This window comes from Chiloscyllium punctatum, chromosome 31, assembly GCF_047496795.1.
Source record: "Chiloscyllium punctatum isolate Juve2018m chromosome 31, sChiPun1.3, whole genome shotgun sequence".
Classification (NCBI taxonomy): Eukaryota; Metazoa; Chordata; class Chondrichthyes; order Orectolobiformes; family Hemiscylliidae; genus Chiloscyllium; species Chiloscyllium punctatum.
This window is the reverse complement of record NC_092769.1, coordinates 24,104,315-24,118,315: the sequence shown is the minus strand read 5'-3', so window position 1 is coordinate 24,118,315 and position 14,001 is coordinate 24,104,315. Positions and strand designations below refer to the sequence as shown.

Below are 14,001 nucleotides of genomic sequence, written 5' to 3'. Positions count from 1 at the left end.
CACACACACGCCATGGGTGCTGGGGAAAAAATAAGCACTACCGCAGTTAGGCGGTAGTGTGGGGGTAAAAAAAAGCAGGAATTACCCTCCCCTTCACTGTTTTAATAAAAACAAAAAAAAAAATAAATAAAACTAGCTGTTCTGTAATAATGATAGTTTCCAAATCCTCACCTACCTTTGTCTCTTTGCTAGTTACTGGAAAGATATCAGTATCCTCCATTATGATGTCACATATCTAAATGCTTCTTCTCATTTTCTCTGTCTTTATAGTCTGTGCTAGTTTACTTTTCTCATGTTCTATATTATTTTTCATTATAGCTCTTTTATGGCTTTCGGTTGACCTTTAATGTTTTCCAAGTTCTCGTTTTATGCTGTCTTTGGCCACATTGTACGCTTTCTCTTTCAATTTGATTTTCCAGAACAGCAACCCGATTCTCCAAGCATTTCACACACTCTTTCTTCTTGTGACGGCCCTCTCGAGCTGCTGCCCTGTTTTTCATGAGGCAGATTTCACATTTATGAGTGGTTTCTTCAGCATTGTTGGGCTAGCTTTGCAGGACTGGTGAAGATGCCATAAACATTCCCTGACCAGCAGTGGAATTAGGAATTGTACGGATCTGATAGGTTTGGACATCTCCAGCAGCACCTTGTACAAGCACGTGGCTGCCCGGCACAAAGATTTCCTGTCCATCAGGGCTCTGTGCAGACTGTATAATGGCTGCTCCAACCTTGGCTGTAGCTGCATTGGTCATTGTTAGTGTCTGGAGTCCTGCACTCCATCGTTACCATTGTTGGCCAGCTGAATTGCTCCCCCCTGTATAATAGCAATGTATTGTCCGCTGCGAGTCTGATAGATGGGTGCCTGCATCGTCATTGTAGTTATGGTTGAGACAGACTCTTCTTCTGATTTCTCCTCATCGATTTCTTGGCACACGGGGGGATCAGAAGAAAGCCCATTCAGGATTTTCCTGTACGAAGGCTGTCTCGATAGAATTTCTCTATGTTTCTGAGAGTCAGTCATGCTAAGCAGATTCCTGGGAGTGCTCATTTTCAAGTATAATAGAAATCTGAACAGTCTGAACTTGAGGGGACTGTATGAATGAGGACTGAGGTGCTTGGATTACTCCTTGGAATTGAATAGTCTGCCCATTCGGCAATTGCACTGAAGTTACTGCTTGACTTGTTGTTGATTGGATCTCAGGCATGGTTACCTGCATGGTCACATTATATATTAATGATGTTGATGAAGGGACTGGGGGCATTCTAGCGAAGTTTGCTGATGATACGATGTTAGGTGGACAGGCAGGTAGTACTGAGGAAGTTGGGAGGCTGCAGAAGGATCTAGACAGTTTGGGAGAGTGGTCCAGGAAATGGCTGATGGAATTCAATGTAAGTAAACGCGAGGTCTTGCACTTTGGATAAAAGAATACAAACACAGACTACTTTCTAAACGGTGAGAAAATTCATAAAGCCAAAGTACAAAGGGATCTGGGAGTGCAAGTCGAGGATTCTCTAAAGGTCAACATGCAGGTTGAGTCCGTGATTAAGAAAGTGAATGCGATGTTGTCACTTATCTCAAGAGGTTTGGAATATAAAAGCAGCGATGTGCTACTGAGACTTTAAAAAGCCCCATTTGGATTACTGTGTCCAGTTTTGGTCCCTACACCTCAGGAAGGACATACTGGCACTGGAGCGTGTCCAGCAGAGATTCACATGGATGATCCATGGAATGGTAGGTCTCACATATGAGGAATGGCTGAGGATCCTGGGATTGTATTCATTGGAGTTTAGAAGATTAAGGGGAGATCTAATAGAAAAATACAAGATAATACATGGCATGGAAAGGATGGACGCTAGGAAATTGTTTCTGTTCGGCGAGGAGACTAGGACCGGTGGGCACAGCCTTACAATTAGAGGGGATCAATTCAGAACAGAAATGCCGAAACATTTCTTCAGCCAGAGAGTTGTGGGCCTGTTGAATTCATTGCCACGGAGTGCAGTGGAGGCTGGGATGCTGAATGTATTCAAGGCAGAGCTTGATAAATGCTTGATGTCACAAGGTATTAAGGGCTATGGGGAGAATGCGGGTAAGTGAAGTTGAAATATCCATCAGCCATGATTAAATGGTGGAGTGGACGCGATTGAACGAATGGCCTTACTTCCACTCCTATGTCTTATGGACTTATGGTCTAATTTGATCACTTTCCTCAGATACCCATTGCCGAGTATGCCTTTTCATCTCGTCCTTGCTTTTCACCGAAATAGACCTTCGTCAAATCTGCTCATCAACTTCCCACCATAAAATTTTTGTTTCCAGTCTACTTTCTCCAGATTCTCTCTCATTCTATTGTAGTTCCCAGTGTTCAAGCACAGGACCCAGTTATTAGATTTTATCTTCATACTCTCCACAGGTATTCTATTTCAACCATACGGTGATCACTTCTTCCCCGGGGATCCCTATCTCTGAAGTCATTAATTATTCCTGCCTCATTGCACAGGGCCAGATCTTGGATAGCTTGCTCCCTTGTCAGTTCCATTCCATACTGTTCAAGAAAACTATCATGGATACACTTCATGAACTCCTCAAGACTACATTGACAGAGCTGGTTCGACCAATCTACATGTAGATTAAAATCACCCACGATAATAGCTGTACCATTTTTACAGGCATTAGTTATTTATTTGTTTATTGCCCATGCCAATGTGATGTAATTATTTGGTGGCCTATACACTACGCCTTACAGTGACTTTCTTGTTAGAAGTTTGACTGCATCAGTCCTGTTCCTCCTAATGTATGGCAATAACAACAACTACTTGCATTGTATGGAACTTTTACAATGGCAAATATCCTCAGGTGCTTCATGGATGATCAAAACGTTGATTAAAGAGAACGACTTTTAAATACATCTTAAAAAGGAGGATAGAGAAGGTTAGGGAGGCTATTCCACAGACTTCTGCCCTTGACAGCTCCAACTGTGGAGTGATGCAGATGGGGTGGGTTGGAAACGGAACGTGCAAAGGGGAAATGGAAGAGCGCAAGCAGTGCATAAAGTCTTAAGGACAGAGGAGGTTCCAAACTCAGTCTGTCTATCATAGAGAGTACGGCTGCCTCATGGACTTTGAAGCACTGCAACAGGTCCATGCATGTCATGACTATAGTGCTAAAAGACATTTCTGCTGTCTTAAACAGAGTGACAGATCTTGGACTGTGGGCTTATGAAACGTCACTGATCTCGACCAAACATGTACGAGGTAGAGTCAGGGCAATAATAAGATGCTGCAACAGGAGGAGAACAGGTAACTCCGTAAAAAACCCTACTCCTTCTCTTCTATTTTCCCCTCCAAAACTGAGGGAGGTCCAGAAAGGCCCCTTTATATCCCACCATAACACTTTGCCCCACAATCGTGGTATATGTCTGTGCACAAGGAAGATTGGAACAGACTGTATTGGGACCCTGAAACACTTGGTAAAGACTAAAATCATCTGCGTATTGAGAGCCCCACCAAATTGTATGCGTTTCCTATTGTTTTTACTCGGTTCCTGACTTCCTTTGTTTTCCCTCATGAACCTGTTCAAAGTTGTTTTTACACACACCTGCACCATCTGTGAATTGAACGCTAGCCTCTCGGTCCAAGATTCGGGATATTTTCAAAGCAACACAATGCATCGACTGTAACTTTCCTTGTCCCTTAATGTTTCTGTTGCTGAGCGCCTCAATCAACACTGCAACTGGGAGGAAGGGGGGAACTGGAGGACAGAGCAGCTTCCGGTCCTCCAACCAGAGTGAGTGAGGAGCGAGGCGAATGCATTCTTGGGAGTGAACGCTTCAGGATTTATCAGAAAGCAAACTGTTTTGCAGGATTGATCATAAGACCATAAGACATAGGAGTGGAAGTAAGGCCATTCGGCCCATCGTGTCCACTCCGCCATTCGATCATGGCTGCTGGGCACTTCAACTCCACTCTCCCGCATTCTCCCCATCGCCCTTAATTCCCCGAGACAACAAGAATCTATCAATCTCTGTGTTTTTTTGTTTTTTTTTTGTCATTTATTACAATTAACATAAATTAAGAACATTTATTAAGGGGATTGGAACTATAACACAAACCTTTGAAATTGATTATTTCAAACTAAATTAATTCTACATTGTCTTTAATACAGAAGAAAAAAACACAATTGTTTGAAAAGTACATTAAATATACTTTCAATAGCAAATAAATGACATTACTTGAAAAATATTTATTTATTGTACTGTAATAAAAAATAAATTTACTGAACTTTATTTTAACTTTCAATCCCAAAACCTTCCAAATGTTTCCTTCAGCCATAAACAAAAGGTAGAAAATCTTTAATATTAACGGTCTGATATGTAAAATCCATGTAAAGTCCATCTAAAGTTGTCAATGCTGAGCCTTAAATTACCGGTTTACGTGTGTATTTCTGGATCCAGTTGAATTTAAATTTGTGTTGGTGGCTGCACGCTCTCGTTCTTTTGAAATTTCCATTTCAATTTTGGCTTGAATTTTCTCCCAATTAACTTCTACCCCTTCTGCACACTGTAAAAATCTCTTGCTGGTTTCTTCTTTTTGGAAATCCTTCAAAAATTTCTTCCTATCAACGTGGGTCTTATATTTTACACTACATTGTGGAGCATTCTCACTACATAGTGGAGCATTAAACCCCTCTTATAAAACAATGTGAGGTTTTAAAGAAATAGTTAAGATGTAACTGTGACAACATAGTTAAGATGTAACAACTCGAGTAACAAACTTATTTTCAAACTCCCAGAACGGTTGGTAATTTACATACCTGGCCGGTATGGTTAAGTTGGACCAAAAAATCTATTTGTATATGAATCAGCTCAATGACTGTAACTCGATAGAGCAATTATTAATGTATAATATTTCTCCCGTGATTATGTGCAGGTATGAATATTCTCTATAAACTCACTGATAACCTCCGACGCACGCGCAGTGTCACATTAACCAGGACACGGTGAGACATGGAGCAGCTTTCTCCGGGTGCGGCTACGATCGGCTTCAGAGAGCGGCATGTGGGAGACTCACTGGGAGAAAGGAGCGGAGAGAATTCACAAAACGCGGACATAGGTGAAAAAACCCGAAAAATACCCTCCAGGCCGGGATAAGGAGATGGTGGTCTCTGTTGGGAAAGCAGCCCAGGGTCACGGCCGCCATTTGTTTGAGGGAAGAGGGAGGAAGGGCCTCAGAGCCGCCATCTTGAGAAGGTCAATGTGCAGGAGGGCGGGGCTATCGTGGTCGAGGACAATCGGAGGAAAGACCAACCGAAGATTACTTCACGAAAGACATGAATGCACCCGGTGGATTTTTCTTAACATCAGCAATTGCTTAATACTCACAGTTTTTTAATTACGTCTTTTTTGAAGCATTTAATTCACATTCAATCATTTGCATTGGTGGGATTTGAACCTGTGTCCAGAAAACAGTTGCTAAGTTTCTGGATAAATTGTCTAACAATAATACCACTAGGCCATCACTTCGCCTGCTCACACGTTGTGCATTCGAGTGCAACATAAATCAAAATCTTTTCTTCATTCACAATTGTTTGATCTTGCACTCTGGTGATATCCTTTAGTATCTCTCCATGTGGTATCCCTCACTGTGTGGTCTAAGTGTTGCCTCTGACAGTGTCCCTCGGTCTTGCAGCTACTCCAGATCCTGAGCCAACAGAATTCTCCACTCCAGAGAGACGATGGAGACTGGGATGTTCCAGATTTCTTTGCGACTCTGTACCATTTGACATGTGTAGCCCTCACTGCAACAGTCTAATTTCCTATTCTGTCTATCTCTCTGTCTCCTGTAGGTAATCAGGAAGGTCCTGACCTAATAGACTTCCCAGCTGCTGGGTGTCTCATTCATCACCTCATTCAAGATGGTTTGTCAGCCAGAGAGACAAAATGCAGGGAGATCAGAAGCCTTCAATATATCCTGCAGTGAGGTAAGATCACTCACAGTGCACAGAGCAGAGAGCAATGAGAGGGCTCCAAACATCAGCTAACAGGACAAGACATCGCTATAGTGCTGGAGGGGGAGCTCAGTACAGACACACCCCAGGTTCAGTCACTGCCTTTACGGTAAGTTTGTTTTACTAAGACAACATCGGGAGTGTCACAGTTATCAATCAAAGCCTGTGTTGTCTTAGTGAGCATCAGTACAACAGAGGGGAAAACAGGCCTTCCACGAGAGGATGGGAATGCTATCTGGGAATGTTCTGTTCTGTGTTCCCTCTCCCACAGTGTATCTATGGCTTGTCTTGTGGATCAGTGTCTTCAATCATTCTAACGTTAAAAACAGTTCCTATCTCTGTACTTTCCTCCCCTCTCACCAATCACTTCACATGTTTGAAACCTGCTCCAGTCCAGACTACCATCCATATCTCTCTAACTTACTTCAGTCTCAACAACATGCCTTGTCACGATAGTCCACTCCCCCAGTAGCCCAAGACTTAGGGTCTGTTTCTGTGCTGCATGACTCTCTGGCCGAAGTCATCAATGCTGACCAGGTTTCCTGTACTGAATGAGTTGCATTTCCCTGCGTTTGGCTCATGGTCCTTCAAACCTTCTCCTCTCCATGTTCCTGCACAAATGTCTTTTCCATGTTGTAACTGTTCTTGTTAATCTCATGTGCCCCTGGCAGTCCTTTCCGTACATGAACCGTCCTCTGTGGAAAATGATACCCCTCAGATCTGTCTTTAGGTCTTTGCTCTCGGTCACTCCTGAGGCCTTACCCATCCTGCTGTGGGACGCAACCTCTCCCCGGTACAGACTGCCCTTAGGCCTTAACCATTCTGCAGTGGGACACAATCCCTCACTGTTACAAATGGCCCTCGGGCCTTACCCATCCTGCTCTGGGACACATCCCCTCCCCGGTACAGACTCCCCTCGGGCCTGATCCATCCTGCTCTGGTACACATCCCCTCCCCAGTACAGGCTCCCCTCGGGCCTTACCCATCCTGCTGTGGATTTGAGTGGGAGCAGCGCCTGAGTAAAAACGAACCCGGAAGACTGCAGCTAAGATAAGACAGTTTGTTTTCAAATTACTTAGCTGTAGCGGGCAGCGGTGATTTTTTTATTCCTCTCTCTCTTCACAGAAAGAGCGGGAGCAGCAGGGGAAGTGACGTCTACCAGAAGGGCAGCCTGGAAGGACAGCAGTGAGTATATAAATCAGGAAGGCGGGTAAACCTGTCGTATCTCCCACCTACCCTCCTCCTCTAAGTTCCTTAACTGCACTGGTTTTTTTGTAAGGTAAGGATTTTCTATTTCTTTACCAGTGACTGGTTAAAAATTTACTTTGTGAGTGTGTGTGTATAGATATATATATAGGGAAAGACTATAGCAGAGAGGTAGCAGAAAGAATTCTAACTCAAACTTGTACAAAGTAACTAAGTAATTAATTAACTAAGCAGAGATGGCTGGGCAGGTGATGTGCTGTCGTTGTATGATGTGGGAGCTGGCTGATTCCATTGTGAATGGCAGTGACCACATCTGCAGCAAGTGTTGGTTGCTGGAAGAACTCCAGATCAGAGTTGATGATCTGGAAATAGAGCTTCAAACACTGTGGCACATCCAGGAGGGGGAGAGTTACCTGGACTCTTTGTTTCAGGAGGCAGTCACACCTGGGAGATTAAGTAATTCACATTCAGCTAGTGATAAGGCTCATCAGAGTGTGACTGTAAGTGAGGCAGGTAGGGGGAAGCTCAGTTCAGGAGTGGAGGAGCCTCATCCCTTAACCTTGTCAAACAGGTACGAGATTCTTGCTCACTGTGTGGATGAGGAAAAGGGCACTGGACAGGATGAACCAACTGACCAAGGGCACCATGGTGCAGAAGGCCATTCAAGAGGGGGGAGTTAATAGACAAGTAGTGGTTATATGGGATTCTATAATTAGGGGGACAGATAGTATCCTTTGAAAGCCGGATCGGGAGTCTCGCATGGTGTGTTGCCTGCCTAGTGCCAGGTTACGGGACATCTCCGACCGGCTTGAAAGGATATTGGAGGGGAAGGGAGAGGATCCAATTGTTGTGGTCCACGTTGGTACTAACAACATAGGCAAGACTAGGGTGGAGGACCTGTTTGGGATTACGAAGCACTAGGCAGGAAATTGAATGACAGGTCCTCAAGGGTCATAATCTCTGGATTACTGCCCGAGCCACTTGCCAATTGACATAGGGACAAGAAAATTAGGCAAGTAAACACGTGGCTAAGGGATTGGTGTGGGAAAGAGGTATTCCACTTCATGGTGCATTGGCATCAGTTTTGGAACATGGGGGAAGTGTACCATTGCCTCCACCTGAACATGGGGGAACTGTCTCCACCTGAACCGATCAAGTACCAATGTTCTAGCGAAGAGGATAAATAGGGTGGTCACTAGGACTTTAAACTTCTGAGTTGGGGGGAAGGGAAAGTGAAAGCAACAGGGAGTATGGAATTAAATGGAAAGATAAAAAGCAGAATACCATGTGTCCAGGCGGATTTAAAATTGAGGCAGACTGGGAATGCAGAAAAAAGCAAGGATAACTTAGGACATCATATGACTTCCAATATCTCTAACGAGAAGAAAGTTAGCATTAAGCCACTTTACCTGAATGCTCGTAGCATTCATAACAAAGCAGATGAACTAATGGCACAAGTCATAGCGAATGATTATGATGTGGTAGGCATCAGAGAGACTTGGTTACGGGGGTGGGGGGGGGGGGGTGGGGGTCAGGACTGGCAGTTAAACCTCCAAGGATTTTCAACTTATCGAAAAGACAGGGAGGTCGGCAGAGGGGGTGGGGTTGCCTTGTTAGGAACAAAATTAAATCTATGGCACTGAATGACATAGCGTCAGATGATGTGGAGTCTGTGTGGGTGGAATTAATGAACCACAAAGCCAAAAAAAACATAATTGGAGTTGTGTACAGACCTCCTAACAGTGGTCAGGACCAGGGACGCAACATCTACCGGGAAATAGAGAAGGCTTGTCAGAAAGGCAAGGTCACAGTGATCATGGGAGACTTCAATATGCAGGTGGACTGGGTAAATAATGTTGCCAGTGGATCCAAAGAAAGGGAATTCATGGAATGCTTACAGGATGGCTTTTTGGAACAGCTTATCATGGAGCCCCAAGGGAGGAGGCTATTCTGGACCTAGTGCTTTGCAATGAACCAGATTTTATAAAAGATCTTAAAGTAAGGGAACCCTTAGGAAGCAGCGGTCATAATATGGTAGAGTTCAGTCTGGGGTTTGAAAGAGAGAAGGCAAAATCGGATGTAATGGTGTTACAGTTAAATAAAGGTAATTATGAAGGCATGAGAGAAGAACTGACAAAAATAGACTGGAAGCAGAGGCTAGCGGGGAAGACAGTAGAATAAAAATGGCAGGAGTTTGTGGGTATAATTGAGGACACTTTAGAGGTTCATTCCCAAGAAAAGAAAGATTATCTGGGGAGGGATTAGACAGCCATGGCTGACAAAAGAAGTCAGGAAATGTATTAAAGAAAAAGAGAGATCCTATAAAGTGGCCAAGAGCAGTGGGAAATCAGAAGATTGGGAAGGCTACAAAAACAAACAGAGGATACCAAAGGGAGTAATAAGAAAGGAGAGGATCAAATATGAAGGTAGGCTAGCCAGTAATATTAGAAATGATATTAAAGTTTCTTTCAAAATATAAGAAACAAATGACAGGCAAAAGTAGATATTGGGCCACTTCAAACTGATGTTGGAAGGCTCGTGATGAGAGATAAGGAAATAGCAGGAGAAATTAATAAGTACTTTGCGTCAGTTTTCACAGTGGATGACATGAGCAATTCCCAAATTTAAAGGGAGTCAGGGGGCTGAGTTGAGTATGGTTGCCATTACAAAAGAGATAGTGCGAGAAAAGCTAAAAAGTCCTAAAATTGATAAATCTCCTGGCCCCGATGGGATACATTATGGAGTTCTGAGAGAGGTGGCTGAGGAAATAGCGGAGGCATTGGTTGAGATCTTTCAAGAGTCAATGGAGTTCGGGAAAGTCCCAGATGATTGGAGGATTGCTGTTGTAACCCCATTGTTCAAGAAAGCATCAAGACAAAAGATGGAAAATTATAGGCCAATTAGCCTAACCTCGGTTGTTGGTAAAATTCTAGAATCCATCATTAAGGATGAGGTTTCTAAATTCTTCGAGCAGAGTCCGATTAGAACAATTCAACATGGATGTAGTAAGGGGAGGTCATGCCTGCCAACCTGTTGGTATTGTTTGAAGAGGTGATAAGTAGGTTAGACCGGGGAAACCCAGTAGATGGGGTCTATCTAGACTTCCAAAAGGCCTTTGATAAGGTGCCACACGGGAGGCTGCTGAGCAAGGTGATGGCCAATGATGTTCGAGGTGAGCTACTGGGATGGATTGAGAATTGGCTGTCTGACAGAAGACAGAGAGTTGGGATAACAGGTTCTTTTTCGGAATGGCAGCCAGTGACGAGCGGTGTCCTGCAGGGTTCAGTGTTGGGGCCACAGCTGTTCGCATTTATATATTAATGATCTGGATGAAGGGACTGGGGACATTCTAGCGAAGTTTGCAGATGATACGAAGTTAGGTGGACAGGCAGGTAGTACTGAGGAAGTGGGGATGCTGCAGAAGGATCTAGACAGTTTGGGAGAGTGGCCAGGATATGGCTGATGGAATTCAACGTGAACAAATGCGAGGTCTTGCACTTTGGCAAAAAGAATAAAAGCACAGACTACTTTCTAAACGGTGAGAAAATTCGTAAAGCTAAAGTCTAAAGGGATCTGGGAGTGTTGGTCGAGGATTCTCTAAAGGTCAACATGCAGGTTGAGTCCATGATTAAGCAAGCAAATGCAATGATGGCAATTATCTCAAGGGGGTTGGAATATAAAAGCACCGTTGTGCTACTGAGACTTTATAAAGCTCTGGTTAGGCCCTATTTGGAGTACTGTGTCCAGTTTTGGTCCCCACACCTCAGGAAGGACATACTGGCACTGGAACGTGTCCAGCGGAGATTCACACGGGTGATCCCTGGAATGGTAGGTCTAACATATGCGGAACGTCTGAGGATCCTGGGATTGTATTCACTGGAGTTTAGAAGATTAAGGGGAGACATAATAGAGATGTACAAGATAATACATGGCTTGGAAAGGGTGGATGCTAGGAAATTGTTTCCGTTAGGTGAGGAGACTAGGACCTATGGACACAGCCTTAGAATTAGAGTGGTAAACTCAGAGACATTTCTTCAGCCAGAGAGTGGTGGGCCTGTGGAATTCATTGCCGCAGAGTGCAGTAGAGGCCGGGACGCTAAATGTCTTCAAGGCAGAGATTGATAGATTCTTGTCTCGAGGAATTCAGGGCTACGGGAGAATGCAGGTAAGTGGAGTTGAAATGCTCATCAGCCATGATTGAATTGTGGAGTGGACTCGCTGGGCCGAATGGCCTTACTTCCACTCCTATGTCTTATGGTCTTATGGTCTTATAGCTGCTGGAGCACTTGCACATTAGGTCTGACAGATGGAGAGTGTTGCAGCTGCTGAAGCAGTGGCAGAGATGGGCTGCCAGATTTTGACTGATATAGCTGCTGGAGCAGTTAAGCAGTAGGCCTGACGGATGGGGAATGATGCGGACGGTTGAGTGTCAATAGAGTAGGCATGAGAGATGGGGAGTCATATAACTGATCTAGCAGGTATAGAAAATGCCGGACATATAGCGAGTGATATCACTGCTGGAGGAGAAACAGAGATCCCCTGATTGACAGAGAGATATTGCAGTTGGAGCAGTCGTAGAGTCGGCCTGAGAGATGGGGAGTAATAAAGCTGCAGGAGCAGTTACAGAGGAGGCCTGACAGATGGTGAGTGATAAAGCTGCTGCAGCAGTAAAAGAGCAGGCCTGACAAATGGAGAGTGTTACCGCTGCTAGAGCAGTCACAGTAGTCCTGAGAGATGGGGAGTGATATGGCTGCTGGAGCAGTTGCAGAGTATGTCTGATAGATGGGGAGTGATACAGCTGCTGGAATAGTTAGAGTAGGCTGGACATTTGGGGTGTGATTTAGCTGCTGATGCACTTGCAGACAGCGGGTTTTGAGAAGATTTGTAGCGCAGGTGGAGGTTTGGATGTAGATTTGCTCGTTGAGCTGTAAGGTTAATTTCCAGACGTTTCGTTACCCTACTAGGTAACATCTTCAGTGGACCTCACGCGAAGCAATGCTGAACATTCTTGCTATTTATATGTTTGTGTTTCTTTAGGTTGGTGATGTCATTTCCGGTGGGGATGTTATTTCCTGTGGTGAAGTCACGTCCTGTTCCTTTTCTCAGGGTGTGGTAGAGGGGGTATAACTTGATGTGTTAATTGATAGAGTTCTGGTTGGAATGCCACTCTTTTAGGAATTGTCGTGCGTGTCTTTGTTTGTTTGTCTTAGGATGGATGTATTGTACGAGTCGAAGTAGTGTTCTTCTTCTTCCGTGTGTGAGGATAGTAGTGAGAGAGGGTCATGTATTTTTGTGGATAATTAGTGTTCATGTATCCTGGTGGCTAGTTTTCTGCCTGTTTGTCCAATGTAGTGTTTGTTACAGTTCTTGCACGGTATTTTGTTCATTTTGCTTATTTTCCGCATAGGGTCTTTCAAGTTCATTAGCTGCTATTTTGTGTATTCGTGGGTTTGTGGTCTACCATGATGTCCAGGGGGCAGAGTAGTCTGGCATTCATTTCTGAGATATCTTTGATGTCGGGGAGAGTGGCTCGAGTTTCTCGATGTGATTTGTCTGCTTGTTTGGATTTGTTGCTGAGCAATCGGGAGACTGTGTCCATTGGGTACACATTCATTTTGAATCCACGGTATAGGTGATTTTCCTCTGCTCTGCATAGTTCCTCTGCATTGCAGTGTATGTTGGCTCGTTGCAATAATTTTCTGATGCAGCTTCGTTTGTGGGTGTTGGCATGATAGGCCTGACAGATGGGGAGTGATCTAGCAGCGGAAGTATTTACAGAGTAGGCCTGATAGGGTGTGATACAGCCGCTGAAGCAGTTACAGAGGAGGTCTGAGTGATGGGGAGTGACCTAGCTTCTGGAGCAGTTGCAGAGTAGGCCTGCCAGATAGGGAGCGATATCGCTGCAGGACCAGTTACAGAGTCAGCCTGACAGATGAGTGCATAGGTGCGAGACCAGTTACACAAAACGTCCGACAGATGGGGAGATGCATAGCTACTGGATCAAGTGCATTGTAGGCCTTGCAGATGGGGAGTGAGATCGCTGCTGGACCGGTTACAGAGTAGCCCTGATTGATGGAGAGCGATATCGCTGCAAGGGTATTTACATACTATGCCAAAGAGAAGGGGAGTGATATTACTGCTGGAGAAGTTACAGTGTAGTCCTTATACAGGAGGAGTGAAATATCCGGTAGAGCAGTCACAGAGTAGGCACCACAGATAGGGAGTCATATACCTGCTGGAGCGGTTCCACAGTAGGCCTCACAGATGGGAATTGATATTAATGCTGGAGCAGTTACAGAGGAGGCCAGACAAATGGAGAGAGATGCATGTACTGGTGCAGCTACAGTGGAGGCCTTACTGATGTGGAGTGATCTAGCTGGTGGAACAGTTACACCGTAGGCCTTACAGATGAGGACTGATATTGCTGCTGGTGCAGTTGCAGAATAGTCCTGATAGATGGGGAGCGATATAGCTGCTGGAGCAGGTACATGGTCGGCCTGACAGATTGGGAGTGATGTCGCTTTCGGAGCAGTTATGGAGTTGACGTCACATATGGGGTGTGATACAGCTGATTGAACAGTTGAAGAGTAGGGCTGATAGATTGGGCGTGATATCGCTGCTGGAGCAGTTAGAAAGTAGGCCTGAGGGAGGAGGAGTGATACTGCTGCTGGAACAAATACAGAGTAGGCCTGACATTTGTGGAGTGATATTTGCTGGTGCATTTACAGAGTAGGCCTGCCAGATGGGGAGTGATATCGCTGCCAGAGCAGTTAGTGTAAGCCTGACAGATG

The 14,001-nt window shown here is 44.7% G+C and overlaps 1 pseudogene; it reads right to left on the bottom strand.

Annotated features, from left to right (window-relative positions):
• Positions 1 to 323: 323 nt before the first annotated feature.
• On the bottom strand, positions 324 to 1,205 carry LOC140456865 (cyclic AMP-responsive element-binding protein 1 pseudogene; annotated as a pseudogene).
• Positions 1,206 to 14,001: the final 12,796 nt, after the last annotated feature.